An 18,815-nucleotide genomic window follows, 5' to 3' on the forward strand; every position below is an offset into this window, starting at 1 on the left:
CTAGAGATCCAATATCAATTCCAAATGGCTCAGTGTGGATTTCGTTACTATTTGTGTTGCGAGAATTTACTATGAATGCTAGAGTGATTTTGTTGGTTTTGAATTGCTCAAATCTGTCAGCTTCATCTTTAATTTTTTTTATAACTGTGCTGAAGTAATTCGTATCTACAGTTGCACTGGTTTTATCGCAATATTGCTTTAGAAATTGAAAATGAAGTAATTTACCGCTCTCAATATCTTCTGCAAAAAGAATTAATTTTTCTTCAAAACAACCCAAATCTTCTACCAAAATATAGGCTGGGTTTCCCTTTCCTTGCAGTTTTAGATTCAGCTCATTTAATTTCGCTGTGACATCCACCATAAAGTAAAATTTTTGCAATCATTTGTCGTTCTCTAATTCAGAGATTAATGTCTTTTTCATTTAGGAATGCATTTATTTCATTCAAGCACAAAGCAGAACGTTTCAACACCTTTCCTTTGGAAAGCCATCGCACTTGATTGTGAAGAAGGAGGTCGGAATACTGAGTCTCCATTTCGTTTAATAATTCTTTAAACAGACAATGGTAGAGTGCTTTTGACAAGATGCTGTTAACAATATTGATTACCAAATTCATGACCTCGACAATTTCGGTCAGAAATGTTTGGGCACAAAGCGCTTCTTGGTGTATTATGCTGGGAAACGTAAGAATTTCGTGGTTTATTTTGCTCTGAAGAATCGTTGTTGCCCCTTTATTTTTCCCTGCCATACTTTTGGCACCATCAGTTGCTATTGAAATAATTTATTTAAATAGATCTTATTGTCTTCAAGGCATTTTTGCACAGCATTCGCTATATCTTCCGAGAGTGGTAGCAATCCTATAAGTTCTTTTGGGTCCTGGGAAGACATATACCTGACAAAAAGAGCAACTTGTGCCATGTCTTTTATGTCGCAAGACTCATCTATAGCAAGTGATAAGGCAGAGGAAAGTTTAATATCTTCCACCTGCAAATATGTTACACTTGAAGACATTTTAGCTATTCTATCTTGTACTGTTTTAGCGGATAGTGGCATATCTTTGATTTTTTTAAAGAGTTCTGGTTTCTTTTTGAAATTACGAAACAGTTCTTCAGATGCACGTATGAAGCAATCTTTGACATACTCACCATCTGTGAATGGTTTGCCTTTTTCTGCAATTTCTAATGATATGCGAAGCTTGCCAGATTAACATTACTTGTGGATTGCGCCCAGTTACTTAACATGGAACTTGATTGCTGTTTTTGTTTTTGGAGCTCGTCGACAGCTTTTTTTTTCTTTCTTATCCGGCTGGATATTTACTAGCAAACCGAGTATGTTTTTTAGTGATGTGTCTTTCTAAATTTGATTTCTTATTGTGTGCGAGTTTTTTGTGGCAAATGAGACAAGTCGGAAGACCATCTGAGTTGCATATGAAAGCGAACGACTGCGTCCAATCCCGATTGAATTCTCGTGCTCTACTTCAGTTCTTCCACCCCTTTTTTGCGATAAAATAAATAATAGTTGCGTATGGAACTAAAGAGCCGCAGCTTCACACCCAAAGAGCCGCAGGTTGCCGACCCCTGGTGTAGGGGCTTGTTTTATATCATATAATTTGCTAGTAATTGTTTGGAGGAGATCCAAAATAGAAAAAATAGTAAATATTTTCTTTATCTCCGAGATCACGCGGTAAAAGTCAATGATGACAGTAGAAATATTGTCACAGCTATTTCTTCTTCATTCAGGAAGTAGACTTCTCAGACATTTTTATTTTCTCCAAAGAAGTTTTTGCACTTTCAGATGCATTTTGGGAGTTAGGAATTTCTTGACTTTGCTCGCCGAAGTCAGTTGATTGACCACGTGGCGTAGAAACAGTTGTCTTAATACTTTAAAAAAATTAATTTAGGGGATGTTTTGAACAATTACTATAAATTGCTGTATGTTCCCCACCGAACTTTCAGCAAGTTGTGTTTGGAGATCCATTTAATTATACAATCTGAGCTTTTGTGAAGCAGCGCACTCTTAACACACCTTAATTTACACTTGTCCGAGGAGTGGTAGAAATATTGACAATTATGGCACTGACTTGCTAACATCACCATCTAGCTTGCTCGTTTGAACAGATATGTGAAAAAACATAAGATTCTCAAGTCCATAAATGTTCTCCATCCCAGGCTTACTAACTAACTGAGACATTCGTACGCGAGTTCTAAATCTAATCATAGAAGCTACTTTAAGTAGCTTCTATTGAAACCAAGAGCAACTAGTTCATCTTTCACTTCCTGTGAGGGACACCCCGAAGGGATTTCTCTCAACACCACTTTTATTGGTTTAACATTTTTAGGGTTAACAATACAATGCTGAACAATTGTCTCAAGGAAATGCCTAGATAATATCGTATGGTCCTTTGGAGTGTCACGGAATATTTTTAAGAAATCACCAGAAATATTAGCCTTAAATGTTGCTTTGGTATCATCTTTTAACTTTTTAGTAAAATTCAGAATCTTCAGCGAAGGAATAACCTTGATGAGCTTAACTTTTGGTTTACTTACATTCCCATTTGGGGAAGCCTTACTGCTAATCTTAGTACATCATTAGAAACATTACTATCACCATCACTATTAATTCTGCCTAGCATATCAAATTTGTTACTGACATAAATGCCAGTGGAAATCTTCACAATTTTGCGCGGACGAGCTCTTTTCCTAGGAGAAATGAAATCATTCAAATTTAGAGAGTCCTTAGTACGTTTCGTTGACACCTTATTGCATTCAGTTATCTTCGAATTATTAGGGAAGATACAAGAATTATATTTTACAGCATTCGGATAGGATATATTACTAAAAGGCGATTCTATCGAATTATCCTTTATTACACTAGTACCAGGTTTAACAAAATTATTACAACAACCATTACCGTATTTATCAAGAACTTTAACTGCAACATCAACATCTTTATCCATACCTAACTGGTAATTAGCCTTAAAGAACTCACACTAACGTTTGATTGCTGCAAGTTGAGATTTGACCTCATTAATCCTAGTGTAGACTTTCGACCCGGGCAACCCATCCACACCTAGGCTATTTTGTAAGAACTTACCCACGGCCAATAAAAGCTGGTTCTCAAATTTGAGAAAATGTTTTAACCCTTTCCCGTGGGCTATAGGGTCCAATTTCGAATGTATTTTGGCCATTTAGTCACTTATTTTAACTGAAAGGAACAGAAAAACAAATCGACAGGGTATTGCACTTCCTAATCCGTATTAAGGAGTAAATTTTAAATCCAAATAGTTTACTGAAATTTCTTGAGACACATTTAAAGTAGTGAACGTGCGGGACATATATGTCCCAGCCCCCGGGAAAAGGTTAAAAAATTAACACTTGGCGAATTCCACTTTATCATAAACGTCAGTCGTAACAAAGTCCAAACATCGTCATGGCGCAATTTAATCAACATCCATTCATCGACAAAATAAATTTATTAAAAAAATTTTACATGATTTTTTTAGTTAAAATCTATTTGATTCTTATTTTGCTTTTACATAATTTTTCGTGAAATTATACTTTATCGCTTTACTTATCGTTAAATTATGTATCCTTTATCTCTCTTTTACGATCATTTAGCTATATTTGTTAGATTATGTCAATAATCCTTCATCTTTTCTGCCTCAAGGAAACTACAAGTTTTCTTTTTGGAACAAAGCTACAAGTTTTCTTTTTGGAAACTCTACCATCTGCAGAAAAGTAAATGTTAAAAAATATGTGTGGATACCATATGACTTTCTTGTACAGCCTGTTAAATTACACACATCTTTTGCTGCAAATTTCATTTAAACTTATTTCCTCGAATTATTCTAATTTAATTAACGATTCCTCAAGGCACTTTGAAAAAGACATAAAATATATCAAATTTTGAAATTAAGAACTCTGGTCCAATTTTGTCATACGGGAATGAAACTTCTTATATTTTAATTTTTTCATAGCGAGTATTAATACGATGTATGTACAGATGTCACGAAACATTCCACTTTGGATCCATTTAAAACCCATTTTACAAAACCGCTTGAAAAAAAAAGAGTCATTTATTTCATCTGAATGTACAGACTTTTACTCAAAAAAAAAAAAAAAAAAAAAAAAAAAAGTGCAATAGGGAATTGTCGATTTCGATTTTTCCTTTAAATATCCTTTTTGACCGTTTACTGTGTTTCTAATCCATTTTTGATCGTTTACTGTGGCTCAGTTTATACTTTAGAAGAATAGAAATGCATGTTCCTAATTATTTCTTACGTTAATACAAAGATTATAGTTACTTTAGCACAAATTTATGGATAAAGTTGTTTTCAAGATATTTTATTGCTTATGTGAAGCAATAAAACGAAATCAGTACTTGCTATCTTGGTTAAATTCGTTCTGATGTGTTCATAGTTACAATACCTTTTAATTTTACAAAAAAAAAAAAAAAAAAAAAGATAGAAGTCTTGTTTTCCTTTTTTACATAGTCTAAACTATTTTAGAGCATAAGAGAATTTATGTACAGTAACATCTCCAATGCTTCTTTCATGCACTGTATATATTTCACTAACTCCATCTGCATTTTAATATTAAATAGTGTTATAATAATAACAATGGGACAATGGATTATTTATTTGTCTTTTATTCTTTATTGGAAACTTTCGCTTGGTGTACATCCAAGGTTATGGATCGGATTAATGACGTATACTGAGGTACTATTGCATTTGTATCTGTCAATTTCATCTTCTGAAATCCTTTCCTCATTAAGAGTATCTGTACTTTCAAGAAATTATACAGTATTTAAATCAGAGGTTCTTAACGGGGTCGGCATTGTCTCCTGGATTGGCTCGATGATATTTTTAAAGAGATCAAGGAGTTGAGAACTGAATATATACCGACAGTTGACCTGCATAATTAAGACCGCATTGATTACACCCCCATCAAAAAATACATAATTATTTGTTTATTGATATAAAGCTGTGTCATGTCTTAAGGAAGAAATCCTTTAAAATAAATATAAGAGGGAAAGTATAGTTAAAAATATTTTATAAAGCAATAATATTTTTATCAAACACATAAATTTTTTGCGCAGTAAGTACAATACAAGAAAGGAAAACGCAAAAACACAAGAAAACACAGTAAAAATATGTAGAAAGCAAAATTTAAATGGAAAACGAGAAACAAGTATATGTGTTTCAAAGAGGTTACTTAAAAATTGAATTAAATACCGACTGACATAAACAATCAAGCTCGTCGTTATATTAATTAAAATCGAACTTTTGTGCAATTAGAATTTGATTCTGTTTCTGATAACTTGCTTATACTATTCATAAGTATATTGATTAAAGCTCCTTATTTTAGCTAACTTTCTGAAGATAAATAAAAGTTAATTCCTTGAAAACATTATTTTGCGGTTGAGAACTTTTATAAGGAATATGACTTATATTCTTCACCCAGACGGTAGAGTTGTAACGGGAGTCTATTGTGGTAGCGAAGAGCCCGGGTTCGAATTCTGGAGAAGGCATGATTATAATTGTCCCTCCCTTCATAGGAGGTAACGGTGCCCACCTATTAGGTGCTTCTACAATAGATTGGCCACAAATTCTGGCCTTAGTAGTGGTCAAGCCTAAGTCGGCTAAGTGCCCGCTAATAGGGAAAAATGTATACTTTTTTTTAACATTCTTAAAACATTTCTTTTGTCTCAAAATTATATTTATATTTCAAGATAAAAGCTGAACATCATTTTATAAATTGCAATAAACTATTTATCCCGTAGGAAAACAATTATTTAAAAACTAGTCATTAGAATTAATATTTTAATGCAATACTTCAAGCGTATTATTTACAGAATTCAGACATCCTTGTACCTCTCAGAGTTTTTGAATAACAAAGTATTTTAACGAACTTTAAACAAGTTTAGAATTATAAAACCTTTGAAACTAAAATGCTACTTTTTCAAAGGACTTAATAATCTTCAGTTATTCAACTGAAGACAGGAAGGAGTATATCATTTCATTTTGTTATACTGCAGCTATTAACTGTTAACTAAAATTCATATAAAATAATTTCTCTGTTAGTAATGCCAAAGCGTAAAACTGAAGTTTTGGAATCAATTACCAACCTTAAGTAATCCATTATCTGATCATAAAAACAGAAATAGTTGTAAAGCATGAAAAATGCAAAAGCATTTTGTTTCGAATTTTTCTCGGAATGTTTTAAGTTTCTCCGCAGAAAACTTCCTCCTTGTCATCGACAAATAAGTAAGAATGCATTTTTGTTTGTAATGGATTGAACCTTTAGAAATGAAAGTGTTCTTTTCTTAGCTCTTCTGACAGTTAAAATGTGTGTTGAGAGATATCGTTTGTAATATAAAGCTTTTTTCACAGCTCTTTCTAGCTACATAAAATACTTTGTATTTATTCTTTATGAAATTTACTTTTTAAACGAGACAAACTCTTCGTTTCATAATAAAGCACAACGTAGTATTCCATGAATTATAACTAAATCTATTGTTAAAAACAACCAGACTATTGCTGCGTATAGGAAAATAAGTTCAATGAAACAGTTTAGAAATAAGTTCAATGAAACAGTTTAGAAACATATTGTAGAATCGGTACTTACTGTCTAGGAATATGATGTTTGTAAACTTACTTCTTAGGTGGCTGTCTAGGGGCTAATAAACTAGTCCGATTTATGTAAAACTTGAATATTTAATGAAACATGAATAGTTGCTACAAACTGAAAAGTAATTACATACATAGAAGGAAATAGATGAGATTATTTACGAACGAAGAGAAGGAATCGTATTTTATAAGCAAACATCTTTGAATCGCGTCATCGTCTTAATGGCGGAATCGTCTGCCTTCGTCATCGAAAAAGTAAAAGATTTACTCTCACAGCTTGTCGCGTCATCCGATTATAATGAACGATGCCAACCCACAACTGCTCGTCCATCCTGATGGAATGCGGCCTCGCATTCTCGTAGCACCACTGTCTACATCTAGGTATCTGAAAAATAAAATAAAAAAAAAAAAAAAAAAAAAAAAAAAGTTTTTAGTTAATATTGAGGGAAAAGTCGTCTTAAAAGGTTTATTTCAGCCATCTTTTCTCATCATCTTAACATCTACAGAAATAATGGCGTTAGCTCTTCTTAAATGCTCTTTCAGTGTTTGTTCATCTTTAACAGTCTATCTGAATACATGTATTTTACAAACACGTCTTCCTTTGATGTTGTCTGGAACAATTCATCTTCGTATTTACGTCTTCTTAAACATAATCTGAATACGTCTTCTGAATGCATCTTCTTAGATACTGTCGGTACGTCTTCTGAATACGTCCTAGATATCTTCAAGATCCGTCATTCGAATGCGTCTTCTCAAAATCATCTTCTTTAAGCCGTCTTCCTTCATACATTTCATATTAGACATCATCTCCAATCTTCTTAAATTAGTTCACGTCTTTAAAACGATAATCCATTAGTCAAATCGGGAGAAATTTGTCAACTTGGGAAAAAGTCTATAATCAGAAGTCCTCAAAATCGTTATTTCATTATCAAAGATTTTCGATTTTTTTCCTGGGTCTTCTGAATCTGCATTTCCGCTTCTTTTTTCTCACCTTCTTTAGTTTCTTTTGTTCCGTCTTTGCTTTCCGTATCAGCGTCATTGTGATCAGGTTTTCTGACTGACTTCTGCTTTTCAATCTTCTCTTCTTCTTCGGTGGTCTCTGTAGTTTCTTCCTCCCTATTCCAAGGTATTTTACTGAAATTGTTCTAGTAGTAGAATTCGCATTTGTGTCATCATCTTTAGCAAATGACTCTTCTACGGGAAAATGCTTCTCTTCAGAATCTCCTTCTGCAGTGGCGTTTCTCCTCGTTGGCTTCAGAGCTAATTGTATTGTGCTTGAGTTTCCTTTTTGCACTAATTCATCTTTAATAGCATCATTTTCATTTACAGCAGAATCTACATCACTCGGGACATCATCAGAATTCACAATCAGGGAATCAATGCCACTTGCTTTGATTGTAAATGAAGTATCCAGTTTGATCACATTCTGTATTGTAGCAGTAACTATACTAACAGGATCAGTTTCTGGTTTTGGAAGTAAAACACCATAATTAACAACTTTTCCATATCCTTCTTCAGAACCATTTCCACTGCAATGAGCATTTTTCTGCCCTTCGGAATCACTATCAGATTTCTTATTTTCTGCGATAACGCAAATATTTGATTTAAATAAAGAACCATCAATTTGGAATTCACCTTCAAATCTCTCTATAGGTTTGTTGCCAAATTCTGTTAACTGGAGCTCTGCCGACTTAAGTTCAGGAGAACCTATCTTCTTATGTATATCTTCTCGGATTAGCGTTACTTGACTACCAGTATCTATTAAAGCATCAGTTTGCAAATTACCCAAATTAACAGTTTTATGCATTTCTTTCTGACAAGTCTGAGTTATTGGAGTAACAGCTTTGGCATCTTGGATATTTTTAGATGATGTTTTCGAACAATCTAATCCTTTACTCTTATTGTTAAACGAATTAGATTTATGGTCTAAACTTCCACAATTATAGCACCTTGGCTCTTTAATCTTACTAGGTACAGCGCGTGTTTTATTTCGTGTGTTAATACTTGAATAACCCTTATTCTTCGTATCTGGAACGCGAATTTTCTCATATATTTTTAATTTCTCTTTGAATTCAGAAATAGTTTTACACCCATACAAAACAATTTTGTTACTACTCTGATCTGGTATCCCATTGATTACATAATCAAGAATTGATGAATCATCAACAGAACCGCGACTGGCTATTTCACGCATGGCAATTAAATATTCGGAAAGTGATTCACCAGGTTTTAAGTGTCGTTTCTGTAACAAATTATGAAGTTGTGCACTGTTTATTTTAGAACCAAATTCAGATAAAAGATTTTCTTTTAATTTTTTCCATGATATAATACCTTTTAAAGACCTAATAAATACTTTAGCAGAACCAGTAAGCAATTTTTTAGCAAACACAATTTTCTGTAATTCCGATAACTTAAATAATTTAAAAGATTCTTCTAAATCACCAATGAAGGATTCAACTAGATATGTATCAGTGCCATTAAATTCAGAAACAGTTTCTAAAATTTCACGAAAATGTAAGGAAATATTGCTAGGCATTATAATGTTTTCATCCACTGAGTTATTTATGGGAGGTGATTCTGACCGAACAGAATTAATATCATTATTTTTATCAGAATCATAAACACTTTCGTTTTCAGATAACTCATCATCGTCATCACTTTCGGATTTTAAAAGCTTAAAATCACAAAGACTATTCAATATTAAATCACAGTTTTTATCAGGATTTGAGTCATAATTAAGATGTAACAAATTACACACAGAAATAAAATCATTTGCAGTAAAAGCTTTAAGTAATTTTTGTTTTGTTTCTTCAATATTAAAATCAGATGGAAAACCCCAAAAGTTACGCAATCTAGCTCTATTTTTTCGATCACCCAAAGTTCCAAACACAATTTGATGCAAAAGTTTAATTGACTTAGTAGGCCCAGTCTTTAAAGAATTTGAAATTCTAGGAATAGAATTTAAGGTAGTCATCTTAATTCACAGTATCATAGAACACTATTACTAGAAGTAACAATGTGGAAATAATCAAAACAAAACTTACTTATTTTGTAATATTCATAATGCTTCTTCTTAGGCTCATACCGGCCTGAGCTCCCAAATCCCAAATCGGTACTTACTGTCTAGGAATATGATGTTTGTAAACTTACTTCTTAGGTGGCTGTCTAGGGGCTAATAAACTAATCCGATTTATGTAAAACTTGAATATTTAATGAAACATGAATAGTTGCTACAAACTACAAAGTAATTACATACGTAGAAGGAAATAGATGAGATTATTTACAAACGAAGAGAAAAGGAATCGTATTTTATAAGCAAACATCTTTGAATCGCGTCATCGTCTTAATGGCGGAATCGTCTGCCTTCGTCAACGAAAAAGTAAAAGATTTACTCTCACAGCTTGTCGCGTCATCCGATTATAATGAACGATGCCAATCCACAATATTATGTTTAAAAGCTGTTTTCAAATTCAAAAATAAAATATTTCCTATCTCTATAAAACTGTCACGACCAAAAAATGTACGCAGTCTGACGGGCAATCAAAAAACAATATGTAGATGAAAACTGATATCAAAGAAACAACGTATTATGAATTTTAGTTATTATGATATCAAAGAAACAACCTTGTATAATAATTGCTCATAGGTGCAGCATTTATATACGCATACCATAGACAACAATATATTCAAAAAGTGTTTTCCTGATATTAACAGAAAAGTTCCTCATTTTAAAATACATTATGAATAGATATAATCTACTTGTTTATTTAAAGGTTAAAAAGGATAATGCCTGATGTTTTAGACATTATCAAAGAAACAACTTTGTATAATAATTGCTCATAGGGTGCAGCATTTATATACGCATACCATAGACAACAATAAATTCAAAAAGTGTTTTCCTGATATTAACAGAAAAGTTCCTCATTTTAAAATACATTATGAATAGAGATTAATCCTCACTTTCCTTCATTAATATGTGATTTCGCATCATAATTTTGTGAGAATGCTGTGATTTTATTACGAACGTAATGTATTTAAAATAGATAAGAAAATATTATAGAAGTTATACAAAGGGTCGCAGAAGAATAATAACGTACGTAAGTACATCGAAGTCGAATTATCCGGACGGATAATAGGAACTTCAACTACCTTTTCCTCCTATTAAGGCGAATGAAGTTAAGCCTGCTGTTTCATCAGTTTAATTGTTTATATTCTTTCTTTTATTTAGACAATATGAAATGATATCTCAGTCTTGTGCGTATATTAGGAACTTTTTTATTTCATTGGCAGTCACTTAGCCGACTTAGGCTTGGCCCCTACTAGGGTCGGAAGTGGAAGTACCTAATGAGGAGCCTCTGTTACCTCCTCTGAAGGGACGGATAATTATGGCCATGCCTTTTTCGGGATTCGAACCCGGGCTTTTCGGAGTCGCAGTAGGCCCCCCTAACCACTATAACGTTTAGGCGGTGTTAATTCATGGATCGTTTTCTCTGTAAATGAACCAAACAATCGTAGTGACGTTATATCAGCTCCTTATAAATACGAGAAATGTTTATCACATGTTATGCGGGCAAATTGACACGATTTAATTTTATGCTAATATTTTGCTATACTTCAATTTTTTCCTGTATACTTTTGAGAATAAACTAATTTTTCTGATTGAAGTATGAGTAATATTTTTCAACTGCACGATCATTATTAGAAAATTCGAAATAAGAAAAATAAAATTTTCCCCCTTAAATCAGAGTAAATATGCATTTTACCTAGAAAGATGCAACTCATCTATTCGGGCTTTTCATTTATTTGGATGCAATCTGGTTCCAGTTAGTCCAGTTGTTTGGAATTCTACTGTACAAAATAAACCGATTAAAACAGAAATTTGTAAAATTTGTTTTCAATTTTAATTTATTTAGAAACATATAAAAACACTACAGTAGGTCCCGTTTAATGGCATTTCATTTGTTTATGGCAGTTTTGATAACATCAACCGAATGATAACACTAAATGACAAGAAGAAATGTCCTTCAAAATTGTAATAAAATTGAACTAATGTAATATAAATTAAAAAAAATCAAAAAGCCTTCAGATTTTGCATTTTGCTAAAATGAGCTTTTTGTTATTTACAGACACACACACACGTTTCGAGAGCATTTCGGGTAACCCCTTTTGGGCTAAAAATATATAAAAATAGTATATTATTATAATTTCCAATAAGAAGTTTTGCACGCTGGAGATAAAAATGTTTTATTCTGTACAGTCTTGCCACTGCTCGCTTTGAAAGTGTTGAGATTTTTAATCAAAAATGCGTTAAAATTTAACAAAATGTGAAGTAGACAATAAACCAAATTCCAAATTCGACTTTCCAGGTGCCCTTTTTCGGGTGGAGGACTGTGCTATTCTAAATTTGCTGACTTTAGGTACCGTTGTTTATTCACAGTGCGCGAAACATGCATACATTCTTGTAACTTCTTCATTATTTAATTTCTCAAAACGTAACATAGGGCGATAATATTTGGAGGCAACAATATGAAAAGTAATACAGCCGTTTATAGCGATTCCACGCAAAATGCCGTTTCGAGACTAACAGCCGTTCTGGACTAGTGCCCATTTGGTCAAATAACTAGAAGCATATAAATAGGTAATTTCTCAGTATTTTAACTAGGAATATATAGAAGTTCGCTTACGAACTTTTCAATTGACTTTAATGCAAAAGTTCATTTATGAACTATTTATAACATTTCTGGAAATTATTTAATTCTTGCTGCTCAAAAGCAGCAGCCTTAGTTTGGCTTAGGGTTTTCGGGTGCTTTTCCCTCTATAAAAAAATTCTGCAGAAACGCTTTTAATTTCCAAATCCCCGTTGTGCTGTGATTATTAGCAACTTGCGTTAGCGACGTTGATGTGTTCTCGCCTTTAGGCTTGTCGCACCGGTTACTATACACCGCAGCTCTTCCTGGGCGTTAAAGCATTCGGTGGCCCGTTAGGCTAACTTACACACCTTGGAATTATTATTTACGCTCTTCTGGGAAGTTAGAGGTGTTGGCTTCCTGTAACACAAGTTTGGTCATTTGTTAATTTTATGCTTGAATAAAAGAATCTTATACACCCTTCTTGTGATCTCTGCTTAGTTTCACAAAGATATTATAGATAAGAAGATAAGATAATTCTTAAAGAGTCCTTTTATAAAAGTTTATGTTCCTAAAACGCCATAGACTTTATAACCCTGTCACTCAAAGATTTTTGTAACACATGTTGACCTTATTTGGCAAATTTGCTTTTTATTTGAGGACATTACTTCAGTTTGGCAAACCTTTCTTTATAATATTTTGATCACAAGAAAGAATACATTTTCCATGTTTTCGTATGCAAACAGACAGGACTTTGTCAGTTCAATAACAGTACCCCAATATGCTGTAGATCAGAAGATTGTTCTTACCTGAGAATTATCTAAAAGTACGAGCTAAAGAAAGTTAATTTGAAGGAGCCATGTAACAATGTCATACAATATCCTGGAATTACCTCAGAGGTATTCAAATTCTCCCAAGAAGATGATTCTTTACCACAATTAAATCAATCTACAAATTGTATTTGGTTTACATAATTTTCGCACATCTTCGGAGCATGCCAATCTGGTTTAAATTTAAACTCGTAGGGTCATTTTTGCATGAACAAGACAACATTTTATATCCCTGTTTTCTAAAAAAAGATGCAAGCCACAAGTAGTCGCATAGCTAGATTTACGTTTATTGTCTTTTATTCTCTTTACTGTTAAGCGTACATTTGAATGGCGATAAGAACATTTTCATAATGCTGAAAAAATGTTCATTAATGATTTTCAAAAAAAACCAAAAATAAGGAAATATTATTTATGTTGATATAAATGACTATGAATGAATATTTCACAGATATTCTTTCTAAAAGAAAGTTTAGGGCAAAGGATGTCGAGATCATTTGTTGCCGTGACCTGTTTAACCTCTTCGTCGTCCATAACGCGTCTAGTGTGCGGCCGCAACGCGCTTCATGCGTTCTCATACATTTTAAAACTTTTAAACGTTTAAATCGCTTTGTAAATGTTTCAGTTTTTATTTTCATTTGATCTAATACCTCCTATATGACAGCACTAATCAAGCATTCTATTTCTAATTGAATTTCCCCCGGGTTTTATGAATATTCGCACTATTTTGCATAAGATATATGACAGTGGAAGATGTCTTCAACGTCTACTCAGTAGAAAAAGAGAAAAAAAAATGGGGAGTTATCTCTTTTAGATTATAATGATACTGATTTATCTGATTCAGGTAACGAGAGTGAATCACGCTCATCTGATGAATTTTCAATTACATCATCGGAAAATGAAGATGAGCAATATAATCTCGCTGATGCAAGAACATGGAACCGGAGTTTGGATACCCAGTGTGCTCCGCCTAGATTTTCTTTCCTTGGAAAACCCGGAATTACTCAAAATGTTCTACAAAATGATCCTTCAACGCTTGATTTTTTAAAATTAATTTTCCATAAGGATTTGATAAATATTATCATCGAAGAAACAAATCGTCGCTATCAGCAGTTCATTAGTAGCAACATTCTAACAGAAAATTCTTGTATACACAAATGGAAGGAACCAGATGAGGAAGAAATAAGGGCATTTATGAGTTTGATTTTATTACAAGGCATTGTACAAAAACTAGCAGTTAAATGGTACTGGTCCAAAAAACACTTTATTGAGACACCGGTTTTCTCCAAATTTATGACAGAAAAAATATTTTTTCTTCTTATGAAATTTTTACATTTTTCAAACAATGAAGCGACTTCAAATAATGTTCAAAATCAAAAAAATAAAAAAATAAATAAAAAAAAATGTTGCTGAATATCTCAGGAAAAAGTTCTCTAGTGTTTATATTCCTATGAGGCATTATGCGTTGATAAAAGCTTTCTTTTGAAAAAGAGCCGTCTGAGCTGGATCCAGTATCTATCTTTAAAACGTGCTAGATTTGGAATCAAATTTTTTGAACTGTATGAATCAGATGCTGATTATGTTTCGGACTTTATACTGGAAAAAATACAGATCTATGTGTTCCCCCAGAAAATACATCTATGGGGACAAAGACAGTCTAGTATTATCTTTAGCAAACCCTATATTAGGAAAAGGTTATTGCTTAACTTTACATAATTTTTATAATAGTCCAGAGCTGTCAGACATATTACTAAAGAACAAAACTGATGTATTTAACACCATAAAACCGAACAGGAAAGACATGCCTCCCTTACAGTCAGTGAAAGTGAAGAAAAATGAGACGGTTGCTCTCAAAGAGGAAAGGTTCTTGCTGTGAAGTGGTAAGACAAGTAGGATATATGTTTGATGAGTGCACTCATCAAACATATATCCTGACATAACTCAATGAATGATATTTAAACAAGGAAAGGAATTGGTAAAAAGACCAATAAATGTAAAAGATTACAGCAACAAAATGGGAGGAGTGGACCAACTGGATCAGATGCTCTCAAATTATCCTGCTGTGAGAAATAAGCAGATATATTATTTTAAAATATTTCGACATTTATTGGATATGGCCGTGGTTAACGCATATGTTTTATACACGAAAAGAGGTGGCAAGTTATATCACTTGTCTTTCAGGCTTGATCTTGTAGACAAAATAATTGATAAATATTACAGGCCAACAGCAAGTTCACAGAAGGTGTGTTGTTTGAGCAGCTGTGATGTATCACGTCTTACCGAAAGGCACTTTATAGACCACATTACACCTACTGCAAATCAGAAAAAATCAAGAAGAAGGTGAAAAATATTATTAGGGAAAAAATGCTCAAAGAAACACGGTACTATTGTAAAGAATGTGATGTAGGATTATGTGTTACCCTATGTTTTAGTGTTTATCATACTGTAAAAGTTTTTTAAAGAAATGGAGTTATGTATTCAAAAAAAAATGTTAGTAGAATTTGTATATATTTTTCAAATTAATAATCATGTTTTATTTTCTTATAATTTTACTTAATATTTTACATTTATCCACTGCGAACGGATGGAAAGTGACAGCTGTACAGAGAAAACAACACTACATGCTGCGAAAAACAGCGAGTCGCTGGGGAGAAATTTTCGCTGACAGGAAAAGACGCTGAAAAGATTAAAAAATTTGAGTTCATCGAACATTTAATGGACAATAAGTAACATTTGAATTTAACTTTCCAGTTGGTACAGTGTTTTACAGAAAAATTGAATTAATTCTTAAGCGGGAAAAGTTTTATATACAGGCCCATTATAAAAGATTCGTTCATTTTCAGAACGCTATATTATATTCAAAAGTATTACATGTTCAAATATAAATGATATTCGAAATTAGCCGTTAACTCACGAAGTTTATATGCTAAGACTGCTGTGACTGGTGCAAGTTACCTGGATATGTTGCATTTATGGTTATTTCCACAACTGACTGCTGATTCTGGAAATTTTGCCAACAGAAATGGGTACTCCCCCACTGGAATAACCAAGTTCGTCGATACCTGAACAATAAACTTCTGTATCGCTGAATTGCTCGTGTTGGTAAAGATGACCTCGCATTGTTCCCTGGGCCCCCCAGGTTACCTGATTGAACGTGTTATGACTTTTTTTTTGGATACATATTACTTTACAATCTGGTTTATCTACCTCTACTATCGAAAACATCAGAAGATCTCAAATGGATTAGATGATGACCTTTAACAGGATGATGCTACAAAATCTATAGAACTAGTTCAACTGCCGCTTGGATGTGTATTGTGTAATTCAGGGCCTCACACAGAATATTTGCAGAGTATGCAGAAAACTTTGAAGTGAAGACAGTTTGAGGTAATTTTCGTATATCACTTATATTTGTACATGTAATAATTTTTAACATGTAATGAATCTTTTATCGTAGCCCTATATTAAAGAACACACAAACATCCCTGTATTAACACTTACATCCCTATATTAAGGATCTCTATAACCCTATATTACATCCCTATATTAAGGCTGGAAGAGGAACACGCAAATCTTCGAGATATGTTCGTCTTCACTTTGTTCCGCTTATTGTTCTTGACACAAAAATGATAGTCTCTCCTTCCGTTTTGCAGAAAGGATTTTGCCCTTAAAGAAAGGAGACATCTGTATGATCTGTATGATTGCCTTTGAAATTGAAATATTTTTTATTTAAAATCAACTACAAACTAAGGTTGCGTTTTTGCCTAAATTTATTTTTGATATATTTTAAATTTCTGCACATTTTATGCTTAGGTCAAGTGTTCCTAATCAAGATGTGAGGTAACCTTTTAGGAAATGCGAGATAATACTTTCATTTTTGTTTAAAATAAATTGAATAATTGTTTAAAAATTACACGGGCGACATTTGTATGCCTGCAAAACATATTTCCTCAGCGTGCATCGATAAGAGCTTTTGCCAAGCATATTTTTAAGGGGACTCATACCCCTTAAAACCCATAAGATCTTCGAATTCGTGACTGTTGCAAGAATTGGGATAACTTATTTATTTTAAAAGCAATTACTTCCAACTTTTCACAGCTGACTACATAATATAGCTGTTTTCTGAAATAGTAATCAGAGAGTTTGTGTTGCCACAAATATTTTTATAATTTAATCCGCTTTGTGACAAAATTTTTCGTCATGTTTTCATCTTGCGCGCACAGTTTAAAATATTATGTTGCATAATTTAATTCCATATTTAATATATAACTTATATAACATTTGGAAACTCATGTGAACCAAAAATTCTAAGAATTTCATGTTAAATCTTTATTTTATTTGGAGTTGAGTTTAGAAAATGTATTTTATTAACAAAACCTGTAATGGTTTCGTGCATAAAATTTTTTAATATTAAAATATTCATCAGATTTTTGGTTCAGTTAGAAAATAGTGCCCATATGAAGAATTCCTTTAGATTTCAAGTATGTACCGCAAGCCATTTTTAAAATATCATGCGCGCAAGGTCGAAACATGACGAAACATTTTGTCACAAAACGGATTAAATTACAAAAATATGTGTGGCAACACAAACTTTCTGGTTACTAGATTCCAAAGAAGCTATATTATGTAGTCAGCTGTAAAAAGTTGAAAGTAATTGCCTTTAAAATAAATAAAATATCCCAATTCTTGCAACAGTCACATATTCGAAGATCACAATGGGTTAAAGGTGTATGAGCCCCCTTAACATAAATAATTGACGCCTATGAAAAGTATGCGAAGAAATTATGGATCATTTGAAAATATTGCCAAAGTCATTGGATGGGTATTTTAACGGTGGAGAGCTGAAAACATCGGAACATGGGTTATAAACCCATACTGTTTCAATTTGGATAAATATGTCGGATGATGAAGAATGGATAGATCTTTTAGAATTGCTCACAAATCGTGGTCTTGAAATGCAGCCTGAAATTAATATTTGGCGGCAACATTAGTATTCGGCAATGAATATGTTCTCAGGACTTAGTGAAATCATCTAGGAATATTAATTATGCTTATTCCATTTGCATCGACTTATATATGTGAGTCTGGATTTATCACCCTTTTGTCAATCAAAATGCATTTCAGAAAACGCTTTGGATGTACAAGCGAATATGCGAATCAAAGTGCCCCAGTTGAAAAACGTTTTCCAATTAAAGGGACTGAAATGCCATTATATTTCTTCTATTGAAGGATTTATGCCAATGTTAATTTTTGTGATGGATTATTTTTTTCCATGTTTCTTTTTTTATTATTAAAATTTCATTTGACAGTTTTGATTTCTTTTTTTCTTAAAAAAACGGCTTTAGGATGGCGAAAATATATATAAACGTTTTACGGTAATTAATGAATTAGGGTAACTGATTTTAGTTTCTAATTTCCACAAAATTTATCATAAACCACAAAACGCATTCAGTGAGAATCCTCATCGTATGCTTTCTAATGATAATTATCGGTACTAAATAACATTTTGATAGCTTGGTGAACTGCAGTGAAATCTTATCTTTTTTTCTTGGTTGTTTGAAGACCATTTTTTATGATTTACGATACTATATATCTTTGTTCAAGTTATCCAGAAGTTTCAGAAGTCTTTCCGTCATTATTTCTACATTCACGTTGCAATTTTTATTCGCAAAGCATGTTTTAATCCTTAAAAAACCGACGTCTTCACTAAACTGTGCACTTAAAATAAGGAAACT

At 32.7% G+C, this 18,815-nt stretch overlaps 1 protein-coding gene across 3 annotated transcripts in view; it reads right to left on the minus strand.

Annotated features, from left to right (window-relative positions):
- LOC118197706 (potassium/sodium hyperpolarization-activated cyclic nucleotide-gated channel 3-like) overlaps positions 1-18,815 on the minus strand; it is an 847,214-nt gene that overhangs the window by 112,676 nt on the left and 715,723 nt on the right. The window lies entirely within an intron of this gene.

Source organism: Stegodyphus dumicola, chromosome 4, assembly GCF_044657685.1.
Source record: "Stegodyphus dumicola isolate Sdum_Otavi_A_Nest chromosome 4, ASM4465768v1".
In the NCBI taxonomy this organism is placed as follows: Eukaryota; Metazoa; Arthropoda; class Arachnida; order Araneae; family Eresidae; genus Stegodyphus; species Stegodyphus dumicola.